Genomic DNA, 15,607 nt, shown 5'->3' on the forward strand with positions numbered 1-15,607 from the left:
GTGCTCTCATCACAGATACACATACACATACTTGATGCTTATATGAGGTGAATATTAATTTGCCTGACTATAATAATTATTTCACTACTACTCCTCTCTCTTTCTCTATATATACATGCCATGTTGCATATGACAAATATTGGTTAATTCGTTTTCAACTACTATAATAATATAACAGACAACCAGATTATAAAGAGTACAGGTTTATTTTGGCTTGCTGTCTTGTCAGCTGGACCCTTTGCTTTAGGACCCTGATAAGGCAACACATCATGGTGGGAGCTCATGGTGGAGGAAGCTCATTGCCCTCATGATTGAATGAAAGAAAATGGATGAAGATAGGGTGGCGGTGTATCTTGATCAACATTCTCATGGCTGTAATATTGTAGAATATTGTAAAGAAGAAAGCATTTGTTTGGCTCATAGATTCAAAGCAACTGACCACACAACTTAGAGGAAGACAGATTTATTTGCTCACAGTTTTCTTGGAGATTTTGGGTTTAGTCCATGTGAGGCCAGGATTGTGGGAAGCAGAGAGAGGGAAAGGGCAAGGACTCTGATCTTATATTAAGGAGGCTGAAAGCAAGGGATTCAGAGACAAAAGCACAATCCCTAAGGCCAAACCCCCAAGGACCCACCTTCTCCAGCCACATCCCACCAGCCTAAATTACCATCCAGTAAATCTATGACATTGGATTTATCTCCTGATGAGATTACAACCCTTATGACTTAATTCTTAATTATATAACTTTAATACAGGAGCTTTTTGTTGTTGTTGTTGTTGTTGTTGTTGTTGTTCTGGGGTTCCTGGAAACCCTTCTACCTCCAGGCTACGCTCCCAGACCTATATATATTTTTTAAATTTGGAAATGGGGCCTCTTAAGCCAGTGTGGCTGGCTTCCAACCTGCGCAATCCTCCTGTCTCCGCCTCCCGAGCACGGGGATTACAAACGTGTGCCACCACGCCCAGCAATACAGAAGCTTTTTAGGAGATGCTCTATATCTAACCATAAAAGCTGGTTATCCTTTTCAAGGGGAAGCCCCCAATTACCTAACTTTTTCCACAAACCCTCATCCTAAAATTTCTACTGCCATTTCCAAATGATGGCATGGTCTTGGGACCAACCATAGGAGTTGGTGGATAATTATTGAAACCATAGCAAATATTTTTTTGTATTTAAAAAAGAAAAAATTTGTAGATACATACACTGTTCATGACACATGGTATCTAGACGATCCATTTGCTTTTCATACTTTGATAATTTTTAAACTTCTTCTACAATATTTTACTTGCTTTAACCTTGACAGTGACACTGTTATATAGGCAGAACAAGAATTCCTATCTTCACTTGATAGTTGAGAAACTAAAGATTAGTGTAAACGAATCAATCACTCATTCAAGGTCATATAGCTGATTCATGACAGGTCTTTAGTTTGGACCAAATGCTCTGCTCCAAGTTCAGTGTTTTTTCTCATTATATCACATTTCCAGATCCCTCTAAAAAAAAATTAGTGATCTGGGAATTGTGTCACCTGAGAGGGAATTGATCTTTCTAATCAAGTATTTTTCACAACATGTTAGCCAAAGGATACCCTTTATGCTTACTCCCTATTATGGTTTTGATTTGGAGGGTCTCCCCAAACCTCATGTATTAGGCAATGCAGGTAGGCCCTAGGTGGGGCATGGCTTGAGGAAGTGTGTGGTTGGGGGCGTGGCCTTGAGGGCTCTATCTGGTCCTGACCACTTCTTGTCTCTCTCTGCTTCTAGATTCCATGACTGAGTGTGGCTTTGTTTTGCCTTGAACCCTTCTCCCTGGGCTTTTGCCTTGGAGCCTGCTAACCATGGATTGAACCTCTGAATCTATGAGCCAAATAAATGTTTCCTCCTTTAAATTGTGTTTGTCAGATGTTTTGAGCACAATGATGGAAAAACTGACAAAAACACTATTATCTTGCTTGTCCAGGATGTCCATTTCTTTATATGATCATGAGCTGCCACATAACAATGTTGCATTCAATGACCAATGGCACATACAACAGTGGTCCCACTAGGTTATAAAGGAGCTGAAAAATGGTCACCTAGTGACTCTATAGTCATCACATATCCTAGCACAGCACACTGCTCATATGTTTGTGCTGATTCTGGTGTAAACAAACCCTCTGAACTGCTAGGCACATTAAACTACAGCATGTACAATTATGTGCAGTACATGATACTTGATAATAATAATAAATGATGATATTACTGGCTTATGTATCACTATAATAAACTTTATGGCTATTTTTGAGTGTGCTCCTACTTGTCTAAAAATTTTTTACTGTAAAACAGTGTGCTGTATGCAGCAGCAGCAGCCACATTCATCTCCTGTTTACTGCATCTCTTGATTGCATTAAGAAGCCACATTGAGTGATTGACCTGTCCCATCTACATTTGCGTAAGTGCCCTCTATGATGTTCCCACAAGGACGAAATTGCCAAACGATGCATTTTTCAGAATGTATCCCTGTTGGTAAAGGATGCAAGGCTGTATTTCACTTTTTTAACATTTGGAATACAGCTGGAAGTCAGGAAATAGCAGAGAGCCCCTGCACAGCCAAGGCGAGAACACCAACATCAAAATGCTAAAACTTATGCAATTTTTTTCTTATATGTTGTCAATTATGTAGAGAAGCTCCTGAGAACTCTCTTAGAGTTGGGATCTTTCAAAGAGGTCGTAGAACTACAGAACTTTCTATTTTTTTCTCCACTCCAACCTAAAGAACATAAAAAGCATTTGGGGTTGCTATTAAAGGCAAATACAATGACAACAGTGGGGAATAAAACCCACTTGAATCTTTTACAAAAGAAAGTAGCTGGTTAACATAAAAGTGAAGAGGAGGAGGAGGAGGAGGAGGAGGAGGAGGAGGAGGAGGAGGAGTCGTCTTACAAAGTTCAGCAACACATAGTCCTATGCACCAGAGTAGGCCATGTAGTCATCATTGCTTTATACTGGAGTGGACTTCTTTTTAAAGATAAGAGTGATTGCACACCATCCAAGAAAAAGCTGTTATATTTAGAGAACTTGAAGAGAGCAGTAATATATGCAATGCAATTCCAAAATATTCCTATAAAGAGATTTAAGTGAACAAATCCTTAACTTTTTGGAATGTCATATGTGCTAAGGATTCCCAATAGTTGAGATTCTATTACGCTTTCTCTGTTTTGTCTATATTCTTAGTGTAGTGTCCTAAGTATGGAAAAGGCATATTCACTTGCATTTTATGTAACTAAATTCAACTATATGTATACAGGACAAAAATGATAATAAGACAAACAACAACAATAACAAAAAGGGAAAGAAAAAGAATGGAAGAGAATGAAGAAAACACCCACTTTTATCACTTCAACAGTGACTTCAATCAGCGAGCACTTACTGTGCTTGGGTTGGAAGATGGACTTTTTCTGTTGCTTAGGTCTTAGTTACTCTCGAGACTCTGACAGAAGCATATTTCTCCATGACTATAGTGTTTGAAGCCACATAGTGTGTGTGTGTGTGTGTGTGTGTGTGTGTGTGTGTGTGTGTGTGTATGCATGCTCAACATTACTAAGTAGATATTTTATCTACTTTAAATCAATACATTCTTCAAATTCTGGAGCGAATTTGATTGTGTCATACTTATTGCAAGATGTTGGATTGAATTCCAAGATACAGTTTTGGATAAAATAAATCAAACCTGTACTTAGCAAAGAGAAATGTTATTTGAAATTATTATTACAAAATGGAGAAAGGGCAAGGATCTCAAGATCAGACAAAAGGGGTTTGTTTTGCTTTTGTAGAAAGGAATAAACAAGGCTGAAAAGAACTGGGTCAGGTTGAGGGAAGGTAGATGAAAGGGTGGCATGATGTAAGAGAAGATCAAGAATGTCTTACTCTGTGGCCAGCCTACTCTCTCCAGGAGTCATTTAAAGGCAGTTGTGAGCTGGATCAGGTTGAGGGTGGGTCAAATTTCTGGGACCTTGGAGAAAGAAAAAAGCTGAACCAAAGTAATTCACTTAATGTTGTTCTTTCATGATAGATTGCAAGTCCAATAGGGTAGAGAACTTGCTGGTGTGGTTCACTACTATGTCTCAGCACCGGTTTTATAATTGATGCTCAATACATATCTGTTGCATGAACTTTAGGCTTGTGAAAACTGGAAGGAACGTTTTGAGGATCATTTTACTATACTCTGGATAAATGAAGTCTATGTAACTTGAGCACTATAACTTATTCATTCATAATATCTAACACTAAATGCTTATTATATGTTAAATGCTTTATGCAACTTACATTTTTCGTCTTCAAGATAATCTTGTGAGTAAACTTTGGATTGCCTAGGAATGATTTTAGACAGTTTGTATGCAAATACAGATTAGGGTAGTCAAAACATATAATTCCTGTTATAATCATGAGTATATCTAGGGAAAGGAAATAATATATTTTAGTATTAAGTGGTATTCTTATTTATTGCAGTTACTTTACATATTACTTCTAAAATAAATAGATTGTGGTTCTATGATCTGCTTGGACCTGTTGACTCCTGAAGTTGGGAGCAAGGATGGGAATAATTCCTTTTTACCAAAGGAATTTGGCCCTTTAGCCTCTGCTCTCCTTTATCCTTCCTAATGCCTTTGTATACTCAGTAAATGTGAGAGTTTGGGGAAAGATGAAGAAATATCTAAGAAGAAAAGAACCTTTATTATCCTTTGTTCTTTGCCCTATGTAGCCCCAAGGCAAAAACCTTAATTATAGGTTTAAAATTCAAAGTTAACTTAGATTAATTTTAAAAAGGATCTGATACTTTAGAATAGGTAACATTGTGATTCTTCTTGAATTATTTCCAAGCCATAATCATCTCTGGATCTTCTAGTTCAAATTTTTATTTAATATAGAATAATGATGGCTGTCAGAATTAACTCAGTTTTTGGAGGGTAGTTTTCCTTCTGAGCTAGTTTTATATGCCGTCCGCTGTTTCAGGCAGTGGAAAAGCATGGGTCAGCAACAACAAAGTTCTTGCCTTTCTGGAGTTTAATTCTAATGACAGGTTCAGTAGATATCAACAAAAACATCTTGTTTAAGTAGCATTAAGTGCTCCAAAAAGAAACAAAGCAACCTGACGTGTGGCACAGCTTGTAATCCCAGCATTCGGGAGGCTGAGACTAGAGGATCAAGGTTGGTGGACAGCCTCAGCTACTCGATGAGGCCCTCTGCAACTTAGTGAGACTCTGTTTCAAAGTAAAGAATAAAAAATAGGGCAAGGAGTATAGCTCAGAGGTCGAATGTTCCTGGGTTCCATCCCCAGAACCCCCCACCCCCCCAAAAAAAGGGAAAGCAAGATAAAGCATAAAGACGAATGTGTGTGCATAATCATGCATATATATGTTTATATCTTTTTTCAACTGGAGGAGAGATTTCCATAAAATAAGAAAGCAGGACAAGCAATAATTTTGGGGGAAAGAACTCTGAGAGGATCTATGTTTAGCAGGAGATGATTGTGGCTAGAGAAGTAGGGTATGCATAAAGAGGAAAATTAAGTCATAAAGGATCCCTGGGATCCAATCATATAGAATCTAGCAGGTCATGGGTTAGGATTTTGAATTTTATATTAAGTGTTATTAGAATCCATCAGAGAGTTTTATTGGACAAATAAAATATTTATATAAATTTACATAAAAATTTGTTTAAAAATTCCTCTGGCAGCTGGGCCTGGTGGTGCATGCTTGCAATCCCCATGCTTGGGAGGCCGAGACAGGAGGATCCCACAGGTTTCAAGCCAGCCTCAGCTTCTTAGTGAGGCTCTCAGCAACTTAGTGAGACCCTGTTTCCAAATAAAAATATACAAAAAATAGGTCTTGGAGTATAGCCCAGAGGTAGAAAGCCCCTGGGTTCCACACCCAGTAACACCAAAAAAAAAAAAAAAAAAAAAAAAACCCTCTGGCGGAAGAAAAATTATTCTGTATAGAAGTTTCAATGTACATAGATTAATGAATAGCATTAAAATTGATAGTTTGGCTACATAAAAATGCTTTGCAGACTGGCTTGGTGGCACAAGCTTGTAATACCAGCATTTGTGAGGTTGAGACAGGAAGATTGCAGTTCACAGCCAGCCTCAGCTACTTAGTGAGGCCCTTTGTTAACTCAGTGAGACCCTGTTTCAAAATAAAAGTCAAAAATAGGGCTGGGGGTGTAGCTCGGAGGTAGAATGACCCTGGGTTTCATCCCAGTATTGTAAAAAAAAATTAAAATTAAAAATTAAAAAAAATGCTTTGTCAGGTATGGTGGCACCTGCCTGAAATCCACAGTACTTGTGAGACTAAGACAGGAAGATCACAGGTTTGAGGCCAGCCTCAGCAACTTAGTGAGACTCTCAGCAACCTAGGGAGACCCCATTTCAAAACAAAACAAACAAACAAAAACCCCAAAGGGCTGGAGGTGTAGCTCAGAGGAAGAATGCTCATGAGTTCAATCCCCAGAACCAAAAATAAGACAAAAACAATAAAAAATTAACAATTTTGTTTTCCCTACACTGAAAAGAATATAAAGCAAAATAACAATATTATATTTTGTTAGGTTTATAACATATATAGAAATGAAATGTATGTAAACATTACATAAAGATAGGGAGCAAAGAAATGGAAATATACTGCTTAATTTGCTAAAAATCAATAATAATTTGATACGTAAGGTGATTAAATATTATTTGAAGTGATAATTTAAAGTTGTATACTATAAGACACACATAACAACCCAGTTATAGCCAATAAGCCAACAAAGAAGAGAAAATGAAACCATGAAAAATTAATTTAAAAGAAGATAAAAAGAAAAAAAGAAAAAAGATCAAACAATAAATGAGAGAAATAGAAATCAAATAGATATGTGGTAGACTTAAGTCCAACAATATTAGTAATCATTAAATATAAATGGCCCATGTATCCCAATAAAAAGGCAGAGATTTACAGAGTAGATGAAGAAAGAGGCCCCGTTACGTGTGACTTACTAAAACCACTTTAAATTTAAAGAGACAAAAAGGTTGAAAGAAAAAGATGGGAAAAGATAAACTGTGGCAAGACTAAGCAAAAGAAACCGATATTGGTTATATTTTTTCAAATAAAGGATTTTTAAGAGAAAGGAATATTATAAAGGATGAAAAAGCTTGTTTCATAATGATATAGAGTAAGTCCTTCAAGAGAGCATAACAAACTTAGATGTGTGTGCACCAAATTGAAAATTTAATGACATAAGTAAAAACTAGTGTTACTACAAAGAGAAATAGACAAATCTGCAATCACAGTCAGAAGTATTTTTATTTCATGTTTAGTAACTGATAGCTATAGAAAATTAGAAAAGAAATAGAAGACCAGAACACTGTTAACCAATCTGACCTGACATTTATAGAATCCACAGCAACAGAACACACATTCTTTTCAAGTGTACACAGAGTGTTTATTAGAAAATTGAACATGTTCTGAGACATAAAAAAACTTTCGACAAATGTAAAGGGATTCCATTTATACAAAGTATGTTTTCTGACCACAATCAAATTAGGTAAGACACAAATAATTTAAAATGATACCTGAAAAATCCTCAAATATTTGAAAAATAAATAGCATCTTTCTAAATAATCCATAGATTAGAGAAGAAAAACAAAATTTTTGAACTGATATAAAATGATGCCACATTAAAATTATAAGATGAAGCTAATATAATAATTAGAAGGAAATTCTAGCAGAAATTTCACATTAGACAAGAAGGCCTAAAACCAATGACCTCAACTAAGAGTAAATGAAACATAAAATAAGTAGAAGGAAATACATGTTACATGAAAATAAATGAATTATAAAATAGAAAATCAATAATGAAAACCAATAGAACACAATCTGGTTTGTGAGATAAATAAAATTGATAAACCTCAGCTGGATTTAGTGGTGTGTACTTGTTAATCCCAGTCCTTGGGAGGCTGAGACAGGAGGATTGCAGGTTCATAGCCTCAGCAACTTATTCAGATCCTGTTTCCAAATAAAAAAATTAAAACTAGGACTGGGGGTATATCTCAGAGGTAGAATGCTTCTCTGTTTGATTACCAGTAAAACACACACACACATGCACACACACACATACACACACACACACACACACACACACACACACACACACACACACTTTTAGCTACTAATCAAGGTGAAAAGAGAAAAACAGCATAAATTCTAGGGATGTGAATTAAAATAACAATTGAATCTGTATTCAAAGATTAAACTTTATGCTAATACAATAACATAAAGCATACATTTAAATGAGCTTTCCCAATTCTTTGAAAGATCTAAACTACCACAGACCACTCAGAAAGAAATAGACAATGTAAAGTGTTTTATTTGTTTATTTGTTTGTTTTTGGTACTGGGGATTGACACCAGGGGCAACTCTCTCTGAGTTACATCACCAGTCCTTATATTTTAAAAAAACCTATCAGCAAATTTTTTAAACAATTATTTAAAAAAACTTTTGAAACAAAATCTCACTAAATTGCTGAGGCTGGTCTTGAACTAGCAACCCTCCTGTCTCAGCCTCCCAAGTACTGTGATTTTGGAGTGCACCACCATGCCTGGCTAGAAAATCTGAAGTTCGAAAAAAATATTTTAAAAGTGAGTTTATAGTTCAAATCTTTCTACAAGAAAAATTCCAGGCCAAGATGTTTTCACTAATGAATTCTACCATACATTTAAGGAAGGAACAATATAATTTCTAAGCCAGGTATGGTGACAGATGCCTGTGATTTCAGCTCAATTGGCCTGTGATTTCAGCTCAAGAGGCTGAGGCAGGAGGATCACAACTTTGAAGCCAAATGGCTTCAAAGTTGGAAACTTAGTGAAACCGTGTCTCAAAATAAAATATTAAAAAGGGGCTATGAATATAGCTCATGGTTAGAGTTCTTGCCCAGCATGTGCTAGGTCTTGCATTCAATCCCCAGCACAGAAAAACAAAATTGAAATTCGACATAAACCTTCTAGAAAATTGCTAAAAAAAAAACAAAAAAACAAAAAAACAAAAAAACAAAAAAAACAGTTTCTAATTCATGGTCTGGTAATAGTATTATTTTGATGTAAAAATTAGAAAGATATATTGTAAGAGAAGAAAACTTTAGACCAGCATCCATCATAAAATATGTTTAGTAAAATTAAAGCTAATTGAGTCAAATGACTTATAAAAATGGTAGTATTTCATGGCTAAGTGGTGCTCATTCTATTAATGTAAAGTTTAAACCAACTTTAACAATTAAAAATTCATGAATTTTTAATTCAGAATATTAATAGGCTGTATTGGCCTTCTCTAGCTGCCATAATGAAATACCAGAGACTAGATGGCTTAAACAACAGAAATTTATTTCTATGGTTCTGGAGGTGGAGAGGTCCAAGATGAAGATTCTGGCAGAGCTCAGTTTCTGTTAAGGGCCCTCTTCCTGGCTTCGTGCTATGCCCTCACATGGCAGAAAGCATGAGCTCTGGTGTCTCTTCCTTTTCTTTGAAGGGCTCTACCTACAGTTCTATCCTTTTGACTTCGGTAACGTTTATAACCTCCTTACAGGATCTATGTCCAAATATAGTCACATTGGGGCTTAGCAATTCAATGTGCATTTTTAAGGAGAATACAAATACTCAGTCCATAACAGAGAAAAAAAAGAAAAACAAACAAGTGATCATCTCAAACTATGTTGAAAAATGTATTTGATAAGACTCAACATTTGTTCCTGGTTAAAAAAAAAAAAACTAGAAAAAGAAGGGATATCTTTGTGGTAGAGGGCATTAAAAAAATGTTGCTAACATCCTATGTTATGGTGAAAGACTACTTGTGTCACGCCCTTAAGAGGCGTGTAGATTTTAGCCAGGCATTAAGGCAAGGACACCAAATACCAAAGGTTATCTAGATTAAAAAGGAAGAAAATATCTTCATTCAGAGATGACACAAACATCTTATGGAAAATCCTGTGAAATCTTCAAAAAAGATATAAGAATTTACAAGAGAGCTTAGCAAGATTATTAGGATATGAGATCAATATTAAAATCAACTGTATTTCTACATATTTGGAATCAATAGAAATTTATACTAAACTACTATTTATACTAATCTCATAAATATTAGATACTTAGGGATAAATCTTACAAAATAAGGGAACTGCAAAAGTACAAAAGTACTTTTAGAGCTGTTTTTGCTTGCTCTTTGGACACTCTTGAAACCACAGCCGCCATTTTGTGAGAATCTCAAGCCCTGAGAAGGACCGCATGTGGGTACTCCAGTTGACAGCCCTGCTAGATTCCCAGTCAATAGCCACTATCGACCCCTGCCATGAGTTGGGCGTCATGGCTGTCTCACTCAACTGCAATTTTAGATGACTCCAGACCCAGCTGCTACCCAACTGCAGCTGCATAAGACATGCCCGATGGAATGTCTGCAGCCTCAGCAGCCTTCAGAACACAAGAGATACGGATAAACTCTTGTTTTAAGTCACTTAACATTAGTTGTCATAAGATTTTCTTAACAAATATCATATTTTTACTGCATACATTTTAGCTTTTTAAAACATAGTGAGCTGTTTTAAAATACTTAACATTGTATTATGACTGCAAAGCCTATGAAATATTTGTTTAAAAATTAACTTACTGAGAAATGGAGGGTTACCTTTTGAAAGGTTGAAAAAATTTTCAACTATTTAGTATGGCATAGGCTAGTGATACTTTAAATTAGTATAATGTCTTTAATAAAACAGAGCTACCTTTTTGCCTTTTACACATAGTTCATTTCACAAGTATATCAAACTTTCATCTTTTTAATCATATTTATGGATCCACAAGGAATGGTGTTAACTTGAAATATACATTCTGAAAGTCACTAACTACTAAGAGGGTTTCAGAAAAAAGTAATTTGAGACTGAGCGGGTTTAAGTCACTCTTTTAATACACTTGAGTCTATATTAATAGAATCTCTTTTAATGTAGTTGACTTGTAAATTTATATTTCTCACCCCAACCCAGATAAAGGGACAGATTTCATTTTATAAAGCTCTTCATGTAAGAGTTCAATAAGATTACACTCAGCATCTGTGGTTCAGAAGGTGGAGAGTGTGTAAAACAAAACCCTGGACTAGCACTAGAAAAACTGGGTTCTAATTTCAATTTTGTGACTAAGCTTGGTCATTTCACTCTTAAGTCTCATCTTCTTCTATGCAAAGATAATAACAATTCTTTAAAGTATTTCCTACTCTAACTGGTACAAAGCAAGGCATTTTTATTCCCAGGTCAGTCCTTTTTGCCGTCAATGAATCATCTGTCCTTAACTTTTAAGAAGAGGACAACTTTGGTTGTCCAGAGGACTGGTCTTCAGCTTAGTTCCCAAAGTGAGCCAGGCACCTTTATTAATTATAAATTATAATTAATTATATCATTATGAAGTTAATTATATTATGGGACCATGACTTAAAGAGGTAACTTGTAAAGTTAGAAATGTGCAGATATGGGGAAACAGTTACTAACTCTAATTGTGTGTGTGTGTGTGTGTGTGTGTGTGTGTGTGTGTGTGTATGTGAACTAATTCATAAAATATTATCTATAGTTTTCCCAGCATTATATTTTCTTGATTGACTTGTATATAAATATCAAAATTGACACAGAATATTAATAGGAAAGTACACATAGTTGCATATTCCATTTCTCTTTATATATTTGTAATTGTTATAGATGTACCTTTATTTTGTGCCAACTGTAAAAAACAAGTGATAATCTTGCTTTCCTGTTCATAGAGCTGTAACAAATACTTTGGAATAATGCTGCTATCCACATTGCATCACACTCAGGAGTGAATTGGTAAGAAGAATATACAATTCAAACTTTGAAAGTTTTATACAAATATAATAGCACCAATTTTAACAACATTTTAACTAAGCTTACTCTTTATTCAAACTTTTTAAAAAATAGCAATATTAAAAGAATAATTTTAAAATATACAATGGCATTACAGATAAATCTGTAAAAGAAAAAAATAGGACACATGGCAACATGTTCACTTTTTTAAATAATTGAAGCAAATGTATCATGTACTATATCTCTAAAATATTCATATTTTCCTCCTGTGTGTTACTTCTGATTTATGAAAGGTTTCCTTTCTTCATTATTTGTAGTAGACTTACTCACTTAATAACTTAGAGTCTAAGAAATACAAAACATCATCAACAACAAAAAGAATTGGTTCTTCAAAAAGATAAAATGGATAAAACTTAGCTAGACTAACAAAGAATTAAGAAAGAAAGAGAAAACAAAGAAATACAGAAAGAACTCTAGTATACAACATAAGAGATGAAAAGGAAGCCATTGAAACAATAGCACAGAAATACAAAAGGTCCTTATAAATTATTATGAAAAATCTATATCCCCCACAATTAAATAACCTAGAAGAAATAGAGAAGTTCCTGGATACATAGGTCTTACTCAGCTTGAATCATGGAGCAGGAAACCCAAATAGACCAATAACAAGCAATGAGATGAGTCAGTAATAAAAAGTTCCCATCAAGGACAAGCCCAGGATCAGACCATTTCACTACTGAGTCTTACCAAGCACTAAAGAACTGATACTAATTCTACTTAAATTATTCCAAAATACCAAGGAGCAGGAAATTCTTCTATATTTATTCTTAAGGTCAGCATTACCCTGAGACCATAACCAGATAAGGATACAAAAACAACAAACTCAATACCCTACATAGACACAGATTAAAAAAAAAATCTCCAATGAAACTAAAAATGATCATAACACTTGTTATCCCAGTGCTTGGGAGGCTGAGACAGGAAGATTGCAGCTTTGTGGCCAGCCTCAGTTACGTAGTGAGGCTGAAATAACAAAATAAAATAGGGCTAGGGGTGTAGCACTGGATTCAGTATCCACTAGTGCTCACATGTACACACACACACAGACACCAAAAGAATAGTCACCGTGATCAAGTGATACTCTAAGATTCAACATATGTAAATCAGTCAGCATGCTGTACCTTATCAGGAAAATGAAAGAAAAACACCAGATGACCATCTCAATAGATACAGAAAAGGCATCTGATAAAACTCAACATTTCTTCATTAAAAAAAATCTCGGTAAACTGGGCTTGGTGGCGCATGCTTGTAATCCCAGCATCTGGGAGGCTGAGATCGGAGGATCATGGTTTGTGGACAGCCTCAGCTACTTAGTGAGGCCCTCTGCAACTCAGTGAGACACGGTTTCAAAATAAAGAATAAAAAGTAGGGCAGGGGCTATAGCTCGGAGGTCGAATGCCCCTGGGTTCCACCCCCAGACCCGAAAAAAGAAAAAGAATAAAAAAAAAAAAATAGGGCAGGGGGTGTATCTCAGAGGTCACATACCCCTTGGTTTCATCCCCAGACCTGCAAAAACAAACAAACAAACAAACAAACAAACAAACAAACAAAGCTCTGTACAAATTAGGTATACAAGGAATGCACCTCAAAATAGTAATGAACATGTATAATATACAGTTGATGTAGGATAGAAGAAATAAGTAGGTAGAAAGGAGACAGACAGGAAGGAAAAGTAAAAATATAACTTTAATATGAGAACCTGGAGCTGAAGTGCTTCTGCCTCTAGTCTACAAACCAGTTTTCTTTCCCAGGCCTGACTGTGCCATAAATTCTTAAGAAACTTGTAGATCCTAGAGTTAGCAATATTTCTGAGAAATCCTATAATTTAGGATATCCCAGCTTATCTGTCAATCAACTAATGAGGACCCTAATCAACACAAGATCATCTACCCTAAGGCTGACCAGACCACCAGACCATCAGGAAGCGCCTCAGGACTACTGGACTGAGCTCATCCTCGCATACCTTCTCTATCCCACCCCTCACGAAAGTCCCCTATAAGAAGAGAACCCTGAATTTTCCAATATGCCTTCCTCATCTTGAGGTGGCCCGCATTCTTTCTTGAATGTGTATTTCCTTCCCTTTCCCAAATAAACCTCTATCCATGTCTCTAATTGGCGCGTGCTGAAATTCTTTTCCATCACATTAGCCAAGGACCCTACAGATCCTGAGTTCCTGAGCTGAGGACTCACCCAACACAGTCAGCTACCATCATACCGAATAGAGAAATGCTGAAAGTTTTCTAAGATCTGAAATAAGACAAGATGCCTAGTTTTCCCAGTTTTATTCAACACAGCAATGAAAGTCCTAGCCAAAGCAACCAGGCAAGAAAAAGAAGTAAAAGGGAAGACAAATTGGGAAAGATGAAGTCAAGTTGCTTTTTTTTTTTTTTTTTTTTGGTACTGGGGTTCCTGGAAGCCCTTCTAACTCCGGGCTACACTCCCAGACCTATTTGTACATTTTTTTATTTGGAAACAGGGTCTCCTAAGCCAGCGCGCGTGGCTGGCTTCAAACCTGCGCGATCCTCCTGTCTCTGCCTCCCAAGCGCGGGGATTACAAGCGTGCGCCACCACGCCCGGTAGGTCAAGTTGCTTTTAAGTGTCATGATCTAATATATAAAACCCCTGACTTCACCAAAAATCTGTTAGATGTGGTGGTGTACGCTTGTAATTCCAGCATTTGGGAGGCTGAGACAGGAAGTTCTGGGTTCACGGACAGCCAGCCTCAGCTGCTTAGTGAGGCCCTTTGCAACTCAGTGAGACCCTGTTTCAAAATAAATAATAAAAGATAGAGTTAGGGGTGTAGCTTGGAGTTGGAGGTAGAATGCCCCTGGGTTCCATTCCCAGTATGGCAAAAAAAAAAAAAAAAAAAAAAAAGAATTAATATATAAATTGAGCGGACATACATAAACTAGTAGCATTGCTATACACCAAAATTTAAAAAAGAATCCAGGAAAGCAATCCTGTTTATAATAGCTACAAAAAACCCAGGAAGAAATTTAACCAAAGAATTGAAAGGTATTATAATTGTTTTGGTTAGATGTAGAATAGGTCCTTGAGGAGTTCATAAATTGGTGTTTGGAACTGATAAAATGGAGTCTTGATGGTTGTACTCCCAGCAGTGGATAAATCTATTGTCATGGATTTACCTGGGTGGCACCTTGTAGGCTGGTAGGATTTGGCTGGAGGTGGGTCCCTGGGTTGTGGCCTTGGGGATTATATGTGGTTCCTCCCCCCCTGCTCTCTCTCTTGCTTCCAGCCTTCTGGATGTGAGGAGCGCAGCCCCTGTGCTATCTGTCTCTCCAACTTCCTGCCACGATGCCCTAAGATTCATGGTCCTCGGCCTCCCATGAACTGAACCCAAAACTGTAAGGAAATAAATCTTCTTTGCTGTAAATTACATGGCTAGGTCTTTAGATTATGGCTGTGAGAATGTTGAACAATAACAAAAACCATTAAGTACTGATGAAAGAAATTGAAGAGGAAACAAAAATGGAAAGATATAGTGTGCTTTTTGTACCAGTATTGGGAAATGGCTTTAAAATGTATGAATGTACTAGTATTGGGAAATGGTTTAAAAAAATGTATTTGAAAATAATGTCAGTATTAGAAAGCCAGGAGCTTAAGAGAAAAGGCTACAGAGGACCCAGGCACCTAGGGTGATTAGCAAGGGAATAGAGGAAGCCT

This window comes from Muscardinus avellanarius (assembly GCF_963383645.1).
Source record: "Muscardinus avellanarius genome assembly, chromosome: 8".
NCBI lineage: Eukaryota > Metazoa > Chordata > Mammalia > Rodentia > Gliridae > Muscardinus > Muscardinus avellanarius.